This window comes from Anabrus simplex, chromosome 1 (genome assembly GCF_040414725.1).
Source record: "Anabrus simplex isolate iqAnaSimp1 chromosome 1, ASM4041472v1, whole genome shotgun sequence".
Lineage (NCBI taxonomy): Eukaryota > Metazoa > Arthropoda > Insecta > Orthoptera > Tettigoniidae > Anabrus > Anabrus simplex.
This window is the reverse complement of record NC_090265.1, coordinates 396,291,371-396,303,576: the sequence shown is the minus strand read 5'-3', so window position 1 is coordinate 396,303,576 and position 12,206 is coordinate 396,291,371. Positions and strand designations below refer to the sequence as shown.

At 43.3% G+C, this 12,206-nt stretch overlaps 1 pseudogene; it reads left to right on the top strand.

The window, feature by feature from the left end:
* The first annotated feature begins 6,428 nt into the window (after positions 1-6,428).
* LOC136859474 (5S ribosomal RNA) lies at positions 6,429-6,547 on the top strand (annotated as a pseudogene).
* The last annotated feature ends 5,659 nt before the right edge of the window (positions 6,548-12,206 follow it).

The window sequence follows — 12,206 nt, the reverse complement described above, 5'->3', positions numbered from 1 at the left end:
TCTATCAGCCATGGAACTTACGTATTTCTGTTCTCCTGCAAGGTCACGATGTTGTCTGCTATACTTTCTTGTTGTATTCCTTTGACTTGGCAATTCTCCCCTTCTCTGAGGTTGAGATCTTTCCAAATTATTTATATAGGTCTTGGTGCAGTCTCACGTGGAACGTAAATGCGTTTTTGTTGATATCATCATCATCATCATCATCATCATCATCATCATCCTGGCTGAGTGGTTCAGACGGTTGAGGCGCTGACCTAACTCGGCAGATTCGATCCTGGCTCAGTCCAGTGGTATTCGAAGGTGCTCAAATACGACGGCCTCGAGTCGGTAGATTTACTGACACTTAAAAGAACTCCTGCGGGACTAAATTCCGGCAACTTGACGTCTCCGAAATCCGTAGTTAGTGGGACGTAAAGCCAATAATAGTATTTATCATCGTGCGGTTAGGGTCGCATAGCTGTGAGCTTGCATTCGGAAGATGGTGGGTTCTGTCTTTTCCCATTTTTTTTGCTAGTTGTTTTACGTCGCACTGACACAGAAAGGTCTTACGGCGACGATGGGACAGGAAAGGGCTAGGGGTGGGAAGGAAGCGGCCGTGGCCTTAATTAAGGTACAGCCCCAGCCAGCATTTGCCTGGTGTGAAAATGGGAAACCACGGAAAACCATTTTCAGGGCTGCCGACAGTGGGGTTCGAACCTACTATCTCCCGAATACTGGATACTGACCGCACTTAAGCTTTTCCCATTTTCACACCAGGCAAATGCTAGGGCTTTACAAAGGCCACGGTCGCTTCCTTCCCACTCCTAGCCTTTTCCTATTCCATCGTCGCCATCCTACATCTAAGCCCAATCAAGAAGCCAGCTTTCCAGTTTTCGGCACAGAGAACTTCCCATACTCTCCGTTGGATAAACTGCACGCTCCTCAATGAACGAGAGTGATATTTTCTACACACACATCCGTTTTCTTGAGAACCGCTCCCTCCCCTCTAGCCAAAGCCTCTTGTTACAATCCCCTCGCTGCAGCTGTTTGATTGTCCTTGGGCCTTGAAAGCTACTCCCATTCAACTTACAATCCAAGAGATACAGTTCCGTTCGCTAGACCGTTATATAAAGCACGCCAGGCACGGGACATGTATGACTTTTATTCACGGGATATCAAGAATGGAGGATTTCTCGAGAGTTTCTGTTCAGTTCTTTCTCCAGTGTCTTCCTTACCAGAATCATATTGCTCATAATAATGTTTAAGAAATGTTTAACACTGAGTATCAGGTACCAAAATTAGAATAGAGGATTTTAATGTTTCACATTTGTGGCACATCCAGCTCATCAAGTACGTATAGTGACTGTTTTCATTTTTACTTTCCAGTTCATCTAGAGGTCAACTTTATCACGTTTTAAGTTGCGTCTTCTGTAGTAATTTTTATCAATTGCTCCATTCATTGGCGCAGTTGGTTAGCCCCGTGATCTGGGTCTTAGGATATCGAATTCGATTCCAGGTAAGGCCAGTAGAATTTGTTAAAATGCGACTTATCCGTACGGACGTATCGAGGCAGAATTCCGACATCCTGGGGGTCTCCTCTCTCTCACACACACTCTCTCTCCGGATGCACTCCAGGCTTATTGTACTGTCCTGCTCGTGATCATTGTTGCCAACACATTCCTGTCAAGTGTTTATGCAAATATCGCAGAAAGAACATTCACCTTTTCGTAGCTTTATTACACGGCCTCGTTCATGATGCTGATACCGCCTTCCTCGTCTCCTTAAAGCCATGTTTGACTCACACCTACCTCACAACGTCAACGCCGGACGATGACTAATGCTGATGAAGTGTACAGCGCGCACCTAAAGCAAATTTGACGGAATCAGTCTGTGAAATCGTTACAACGATTGTTCGGAGAACTAAATATATATAAATACCTAGCTGAGATCCATGCTCCCAATGATAATGAAAAGTCAGCAATGGAAGAAAGTATAACAATAATGTTATTTGCTTTACGTCCCACTAACTACTTTTTTAAGGTCTTCGGAGACGCCGAGGTGCCGGAATTTAGTCCCGCAGTCCTTTTACGTGGAAGAAAGAAGAATTTTTTTTTTTTTTTGCTATTTGCTTTACGTCGCACCGACACAGATATGTCTTATGGCGACGATGGGATAGGAAAGGCCTAGGAAGTGGAAGGAAGCGGCCGTGGCCTTAGTTAAGGTACAGCCCCGTCATTTGCCTGGTGTGAAAATGGGAAACCACGGAAAACCAGAAAGAAGAAAGACCAAGAAATAAATATTACTATCAGCTTTACGTTCTACTGACTACTTTTACGGTTTTCGGAGACGCCGAGGTCGCAGAATTTTGACTCGCAGAGGTTCTTTTATTTGCCGGTAACTATACCGACACGTGGTTGGCGTATTTGAGTGCCTCACTGAGCCAGAATAGAACTTGTTAATTTGAAGTCAGAAGGCCAGAAACCGCGAGAAAGACGGAAACATTTGAACAGTGTCTGAATTAAGTACTGATTAGCGTAATTTGTGTGATGTCGATTTTAAAATTTTGAAGGAATTCAACCAAAACCTACATCTAGCATTCATCAACTACAACGAGGCTTTCGATTCGGTTGAGCGCTTATGTCTTTGGCATGCTTTGACTGTTCAAGGAATTCATAAATATTGTATCAAGATCATGCAATATACTGTCAAAGTCAAGCAAGGATCAGGCTTGAGTACAATGGAAAATCTTTTAGAATTGAGCAAACAGTTCGTCAGGGATTCTCATGTCCCCTAAACTATTCAAATGCTTTTCAGAGGATGTTTCTCTCCTATTCCATCCCATATAATTTCGTCCTTTAGGGTCGCGGGACAACCGATACAACCCATGATCTCGCGGGGAGAGGGTTTTCTAGTCGTACCACCACGAGGAGTTGGAATTGATATTTACAGTAAAAGGGCAAGTCACCGAATTTTCAAAACTTTAGTGCAAATTGTCGATGTTCACAATAGCTTTTTCACATATTTGTATTTGCTATACTGTCACGTCTGTTAATTAGCCTGTCTACTTGCGAACAAAGTGAGACCATAATGAATTTTATATTGATCAGCGCATTCACTCGCTAGTGTTCCGAAGTGAACTGAGTGCGCGCAATCGAGCGCTCACAGCACGAGAGTCCCGCGGGGATAGGTTGCACCATCATGCTAAATTTATTGTTGTGGCATTTAGCTGAGGTTTCGAATTACTTTGCGATATAGGAATATCGGACGTGTCACTTAAGGTGCGTCCACACCAAAATGTTTTCGTTGACTTTTTTTAATAAACACTGTTAATGAACATTTTTGTATGTTAATAAACAAAATGTGTTCATTAACTTTTCGGGCATAATTATAAACAAAAATTCTTTAACTTTTATGAATGAAACTTTTCATTATAATTTCGTGTTTTCGTTAACGGTACGCACATGCGCAAGGTCGCAATTAGAGCACGCAAATTCGTAGCGCGGAATTCCTTCTAAAAACTTTGAGATCGCAAGCGAAAGTTCTAATATACAGCACCTTTAATTCTGTATATTCTTTTAGCTGTGTTCTAATGTAGTTTAATTTCCAGCTCCGCTCCTCGCTGAATAACCTAACCTCCCATAATCGCTTGTATACTAAATAGGTTAAATGAAGTCTTTAATTTTGTACCTTTACCAATTCCTTGATATTGTTGTATAAAACTTCGAAAACCTCAATTACAATAACTGAAATCGCTTGTTTCGATACTCTAGACAAATAGGTATATAAGTGAAATGTCACCATTTGCTAGGAAAAAGTATAAAAAAGAACTGTCATTAGTGGAGCCGGCTTTCCGATAATACACTGACTGACAGAGCAAATGCAACACCAAGAAGGAGTGGTCAGAACTTTATGCCAATTGCAGGGTAGACTGACGTCACTGAGGTATGCTCATGATGTGAAATGCGCCGCTGTGCTGCGCACGTAGCGAACGATAAATGGGACACGGCGTTGGCGAATGGCCCACTTCGTACCGTGATTTCTCAGCCGACAGTCATTGTAGAACGTGTTGTCGTGTGCCACAGGACACGTGTATAGCTAAGAATGCCAGGCCGCCGTCAACGGAAGCATTGCCAGCAGACAGACGACTTTACGAGGGGTATGGTGATCGGGCTGAGAAGGGCAGGTTGGTCGCTTCGTCAAATTGCAGCCGATACCCATAGGGATGTGTCCACGGTGCAGCGCTTGTGGCGAAGATGGTTGGCGCAGGGACATGTGGCACGTGCGAGGGGTCCAGGCGCAGCCCGAGTGACGTCAGCACGCGAGGATCGGCGCATCCGCCGTCAAGCGGTGGCAGCCCCGCACGCCACGTCAACCGCCATTCTTCAGCATGTGCAAGACACCCTGGCTGTTCCAATATCGACCAGAACAATTTCCCGTCGATTGGTTGAAGGAGGCCTGCACTCCCGGTGTCCGCTCAGAATACTACCATTGACTCCACAGCATAGACGTGCACGCCTGGCATGGTGCCGGGCTAGAGCGACTTGGATGAGGGAATGGCGGAACGTCGTGTTCTCCGATGAGTCACGCTTCTGTTCTGTCAGTGATAGTCACCGCAGACGCGTGTGGCGTCGGCGTGGAGAAAGGTCAAATCCGGCCGTAACTGTGGAGCGCCCTACCGCTAGACAACGCGGCATCATGGTTTGGGGCGCTATTGCGTATGATTCCACGTCACCTCTAGTGCGTATTCAAGGCACGTTAAATGCCCACCGCTACGTGCAGCATGTGCTGCGGCCGGTGGCACTCCCGTACCTTCAGGGGCTGCCCAATGCTCTGTTTCAGCAGGATAATGCCCGCCCACACACTGCTCGCATCTCCCAACAGGCTCTACGAGGTGTACAGATGCTTCCGTGGCCAGCGTACTCTCCGGATCTCTCACCAATCGAACACGTGTGGGATCTCGTTGGACGCCGTTTGCAAACTCTGCCCCAGCCTCGTACGGACGACCAACTGTGGCAAATGGTTGACAGAGAATGGAGAACCATCCCTCAGGACACCATCCGCACTCTTATTGACTCTGTACCTCGACGTGTTTCTGCGTGCATCGCCGCTCGCGGTGGTCCTACATCCTACTGAGTCGATGCCGTGCGCATTGTGTAACCTGCATATCGGTTTGAAATAAACATCAATTATTCGTCCGTGCCGTCTCTGTTTTTTCCCCAACTTTCATCCCTTTCGAACCACTCCTCCTTGGTGTTGCATTTGCTCTGTCAGTCAGTGTATGTATCATTACTTGCAATTTTCAGACCCATTTTCCGCCAACAAGAACTGAAAGTCATGTGGGGGCAATCTCAAGAAAATTTTGAAAGCCTGCTGCAACAGAAATTAAAAGTTCTGACATAAGTGTTCTTTTCAAACTTAATTCTACTCGCTTCTCCAGTATTTTTCATTGTCACACTACGCGCCTGCGGTTTTCTGTAATTGTACTCTCTAAAATAATGAAAGCTGCAGCTGTAAGTATTTTCTTTTTTCTGACCCTATCAATTGAAACAGCTATTTTGGCGTGGACACAATGTTGAAGGAGTTTGTCAACAAAAGTTTATTAACATATTGAGAAATGTTTTCATTAACATAGTTTATTAACTTAGTTTCGTTAACATTGTTTATTCACTTTGGTGTGGACTAGTCATTACAATTTGCTATGAACAGGCAGGCTGATTTTCTTCTTCTTCTTAATCTGTTTACCCTCCAGGTTCGGTTTTTCCCTCGGACTCAGCGAGGGATCCCACCTCTACCACCTCAAGGGCAGTGTCCTGGAGCTTCAGACTCTGGGTCGGGGGATAGAACTGGGGAGAATGACCAGTACCTCGCTCAGACGGCCTCGCCTGCTATGCTGAACAGGGACCTGTGGAGGGATGGGAAGATTGGATGGGACAGGCAAGGAAGAGGGAAGGAAGCGGCCGTGGCCTTAAGTTAGGTACCATCCCGGCATTTGCCTGGAGGAGAAGTGGGAAACCACGGAAAACCACTTCCAGGATGGCTGAGGTGGGAATCGAACCCACCTCTACTCAGTTGACCTCCCGAGGCTGAGTAGACCCCGTTCCAGCCCTCGTACTAATTTTCAAATTTCGTGGCAGAGCCGGGAATCGAACCCGGACCTCCGGGGGTGGCAGCTAATTACGCTAACCACTACACCACAGAGACGGACGCTGATTTCCTTAACGCCAACATTCCGTGAATGTAAGTGGGCACGTCAAAAGTTTCCATTTAGAGAGGAGTAATAACACACTGCTTACAGTAAAAGATATGTTGCTCTTACGATGATGGCTGACACCTGCTTATTTCTAAGATATTAATTTGAGGACCGACGTTTGTAGAACTTAAGTTTTTGCTTTGATTTACACTGCCTGCTCTCTAAATATCGGATCTTTTAGAACAATCTGTATATATATGACAACGGCCATACCATGTTTAATACACCGGTTCTCGTCCGAGCACTGCAGTTAAGCAACATTGAGCGTGGTGAGTACCTGGATGGGTGACCGCTTGGGATCATCACGTGCCGTTGGCTCATTTCCCTTTGCCGGCCCCGTGGTGCAGGAGTAGCGTGCCTGCCTCTTACCCGGAGGCCCCGGGTTCGATTACCGGCCAGGTCAGGGTCTTTTACCTGACATTCTGGGGGTTGTATATATATGTCCCGGATGCAAGCTCACAACTACGCGGCCCTAACCGCACGGCCAACTCGCCCGGTAAGAGGATAATTTTTAACAGCAAATGGAAGCCTACCACACTATTGTGAGAGAACATATTGCTTTGGCCTTGCGATAAGACGAGTTATGTCATTCTTATTTGCTATTATGCTTGCACCATAAAGCGCCTACTAGGTCTTTAATTACCCTTGATGTGTTCCGACTCTTACGGACTGTCATGATGCCTCCACCTGGTAGGTACCGCCACGCCATCAGCATTTGTATCAGCTTCATCCGTTCACTTCTTATTGAATTGGAAAACTCTTTATCAATACTTTACCTTAGCGATCAATACTCCTGCATTACGTAGACAGTCAAGTTCAATTCGCATCGTAGAACGACTCTGAAATTACATATGATGACGATGATGATAATAATAAATTACTAATACCAATATGCTTCTACTAATATACTAATATAATACTAATATTAATACTAAAAGACTAAATTACATTATTAGATTACTATAGGCGATTTACTGGTGCAGTTATAGGAACAGCTAAGAAGTTCATTCCAAGAGGTTACCGCAAAGAATATATCCCTGGATGGAATGAAGAAAGTGAAGCACTATATCAAGACTTTCAACGATGCGGAGATCCTAACACAGCAACCGAGCTTCTGTCCAATCTGGACTCATCTTGAAGGCATAAGTGGTTACAAACAGTTGGGAGGATATATTTTACTCGCTCTAGCAGGGAAGCTTGGAGCCTTCTCAGAAAATTAGGAGGAAGCCCACCAGTATGCAGAGAACAGGCTGAAGTTACATCATATCAAATTGCCTCTCACACCATTGCAACGCCACGAGTTCCAGGTGACAAGAAACACTAAATTTATTAGACGACAACTTTAAGTCTTGAAGTCAACAGCATCTCAGTCTTCAGAATATGCAACTCATTTCACAGTATCCGAAATTGATACAGCACTGAAAGATCTAAAACCATTTAAAGCTCCTTGCTTCGATGGAATTCATCCCGAATTCTTGATCAATCTGGGACAAAATGCGAAGAAATAGCTAGCAAAATTTTTCGCAGACATGTTACTAACTGGACACATGCCATTGGAGTTCAAAAAGGCTAAGATAATTGCAATTTTAAAACCTGGCAAACCCAACAACAAGTCAGAAAATTATCGCCCCATAACTCTCCTTAGCTGTTGCTACAAACTTTTTGAAAGACACATATTTAACAGAATAATCAGTGCCATTTTACAGCTCATTCCCATGGATCAGGCAGGCTTCAGACCAGGTCGCAGCTGTTGTGATCAAGTTTTGGCACTTACAACATTCATAGAAATGGGGTTCAAAAACAAAAAACTGAAAACATCTGTTGCTTTCGTTGATCTCACTGATGCATTTGATACCGTGTGGAGGGAAGGAATGCTCTATAAACTTCTCAGGGTCATACCATGCAGAAATATAGCAAGACTTATTAACAATATGCTGAGTGATAGGAGGCTTCAGGTTATCATCGGGAACAATGTGAGCAAGGAAAGGAAGCTTAAAAATGGTTTGCCTCAAGGTTCAGTCCTATCACCACCCTTGTTCAGTTTATATACTGTATATCTGAAATGAAATGGCGCATGGCTTTTAGTGCCGGGAGTGTCCGAGGACAAGTTCGGCTCGCCAGGTGAAGGTCATTTGACTTGACACCCGTAGGCAACCTGCGCGTCGTGATGAGGATGAAATAATGATGAAGACAACACATACACCTAGGCCCCGTGCTAGCGAAATTAACCAACGATGGTTAAAATTGCTGACGCTGCCGGGAATCGATCCCGAGACCCCTGTGACCAAAGGCCAGCAGGCTAACCATTTAGCCATGGAGCCGGGCTATATATATATGATCTTCCTGAAGTTACATCACGGAAATTCTGCTACGCTGACGACATACTGTAGCATTAGCCGTGCAACACAAAGAACTGGAGAAAACTGAAGAGATGTTAACAAGGGATTTTTCTATTTTGGAAACACTTCAGGAACTGGAGACTTAAGCCCAGCACCTATAAAACGGGGGTGTCTTGTTTCCATTTAAACAATCACTTAGCAAATACTAAATTGAAAGTGAGTTTCTGTGGCAGGACACTTCACCACAACTGGAACCCAAAATATCTTGGAGTAACCTTGGATCGAACACTATCCTACAAGCAACATCTGCTGAACACCGCACAGAAACTGAAAACACGTAACAACATCATTCATAAGATTTGTGGAACTACCTGGGGGGTTCTTCGGCAAGCGTTTTACGGTCTTCAGCTTTAGGCTTGGTGTATTCAAGTGCTGAGTACTGTGCTCCACTATGGATGGACAGTCATCACACAAGACTTATTGATACTGAACTGAATTCCATCATGCGCATAATAACTGGCACAATTCGATCTACGCCAACTCATTGGCTCCCGTTATCTGGAATAATGCCATCTGATTTACACAGATCCACCGCTCTCATCAAGGAATTCAATAAAATCTTAAGGAACCCCGATCTACCTGTACATGAAGATCTATGAACTATAAACCAAAACAGATTACGTTCACGCCATCCATCTTCACGTAACGCCTTAGACATGGTTGCTAGAGGCTACAACCCAACTACAGAGTGGAAAATACTGCGGGATGCAGCAACGGAGATGCACCTCCACAGTATGTTCTCGAATGCCAAGTGGATTCCAGGTACCACGTAAAACATGGACTGCTCTGAACAGAATAAGAACAGGCCATGGCAGAAGCAGAGACATGTTGTTTTAAATGGAACAAGTTGCCGACACCCGCGTGTGACTGCGGAGCTGCACGACAACCCATACACCATGTTGTCAGAGAGTGTGAAACGCGGGCATACACAGGCAGCAAAGTGGATTTTCTGATGGCTACTCCAGAAACAATACAGTGGATCAATGATCTTGACAATCAGTTGTAAGGAGTCTCTTCTTGTTCATTGTTTTCCTGTTATGTAAATATGTATATAATTTATTTCAGTATTCAACTTGATTGTATGGACCATACGCTAAATAAATTACAGAAATTATATCGATTCACTTGGAACACATGACAAAAATGTCGTTATCTAGGAAAACAAAACTAAGACATTATAATACCGTAATAAAGCCAGAAGCATTGTACGCATCAGAAACCTTAATCATTGGCGGTAGATCACTCATGGAACAAGTTGCCGACACCCGCGTGTGAACGCGGAGCTGCACGACAAACCATACACCATATTGTCAGAGAGTGCAAAACGCGGGCGATATTTTGAGGTTCGCATTGAACTGGGAACGTTGTTCTTTATAACACCTCAAAGGACTTATTGCTCGTTTTCACCTCATTAGGATTACTCCATTAAAAGGACGCTGTAGTTTTTATTGAATTATTTCTACTACGATACCACGTCATATTTTAAGGTGATAAATTAAGCACATAGTATTTCAAGACTATTCTATTTTAATTTGTTGTTCTTTTAAATCCACTTTATATCATAAGTGAGCAAACCGGTTTGCATATGTTTTTATCACCTTATGGCATAAGACTCGCAAGTCTTGGACTTGTAGAAAATATGAAATTAGAGACAGTATATTTTAACACAGTTTCATGTTGTTAATATGGTTTTAAAATGTGATCAATTTGACGTTGATGAACTTATATGATTGTCAATTTTTCTACAAACTTCTATCAGCTGATGATGACGCAGAGGGGCGTCGAAACCAGTACTGATTGAAATATATGTTGTAATTAAATCTACGAAACAATTTTTATGTATTGAATAAGGTGGACCCAAATTATAATAAAAGTTGTAATCTTGGCTCAATACGGTCAAACAATGAAGTTTATTAATTTAACTAATACAGAAGAATGGACTAAACTTAGAAAAAGCTGCAGTGGAAGATCGGATCTCAAAAACGGAGAGAGCATATGGCTTGACAAAAAACATCTACAATAAGAAGTTCTTATCCTGGAATGCTGAAGTAAAATATTACATCACCGTAGTCAAAACACGACGCCTGCATGCCAGTGAATGTATGTCCATGAACTACATGCTGGAGAAGCTGTAGGAAGAGCTCTGCGCGGATATAAAATATATTATCCGCATCCGCATTAGGATGTAGTTCCACAAATGTAGTTCCAGGTAGTTCCACAAATCTTATGAATGATGTTGTTACGTGTTTCAGTTTCTGTGCGGTGTTCAGCAGATGTTGCCATTCCACATCCGCGAATGGCTATACGCAGATATCGTAAATATTTAACTACAGTATATAACACCCAAGGTACTGAAACGGATAGATCTGTTAACATAATACACCAGGCCTGATACCTGGTACCAGAATCACTACAGTCACAGGTTTATGAAGGATTTTCTCCTGCGACAACTACGGACGAATTGACCTTTGTTCCTTCTTTCCATTAACTGCGTGCAGGAGCTAGTTAGACTTAGGTTATATTTACGGCTTCATGGTGTCTCCCATACCGATGTCAAGGGTCACCTAACCACAAGCAAAAATAAGAGCATATCTGAGTGAAAATCAATAAACTTTATTATTTAGAAATTATCTGCAAAATTATCCGGACTGACATACAGTTTGCATCCGCCAAGACACTAACTTAGTGGATATCTGCGGATAAATCCTCCTGCCTTTCGCTTTTCTCAGTAACTGCTGCCAATATCCTGCCTGAGTCATCTCGATCCGCTGAAATAAACAAAACTTTCTAACAGAAAGTTCGGTTCAAACTGCATTATGACAGATACTCTTATTTTCCTCCTCAGACGTTGTACGATATCTTCCTCGTATAAAGTTTACTTAAACATACAAAAACAACCAAGCTCTGTCCGTAGAGGACGTAAAGGCCCTTGGAGGATTGGGGAGTAATGGCTCCCACCATCCGTAACGTCGGCAAAAAGTGAGATAGAGTTGTTAGCTCTATGCCCGGCTTCCTTTGCCCCCAGGAATTAATCTGGTATTCATTCTTGGTGTGTGGTGGGTGAACCTCAGGGTCATGTGCCTCTCCAGAAGTAGATATCTAGTTTTTAAATTTATGGAATTCCTGACGGGGAATTAACCCTCCGGTGAACCGAGCTCTCCTTTACGGTCTCGGCTTCACAGCCCCCACTAAAACATGAGTCAAGAAATTAGGCGAGTGTGTCAAAGTCATATTATTATTATTATTATTATTATTATTATTATTATTACTATCCCATCAAGTGCTGCGGTTACGGATAGTGGAAGCCTTTACCTTCTACTCCTCCAAGGGTTTTCGTGGCCTGTACGGAGATGAGTTTCCTCTGCTTTGCCATTATTATTATTATTATTATTATTATTATTATTATTATTATTATTATTATTGTTATTACTAGCAAATGTACCCGTGCTTCGGTACGGTATTCTGCATTGTATACGAATATTGAAGTAAATACTGTACATGCAGTAAATAAGATTGTTTTAAAATAGCATGTCTCTTAGCGTTATCCGAGAAACAGCATGGATAGGTCCCCATACGTT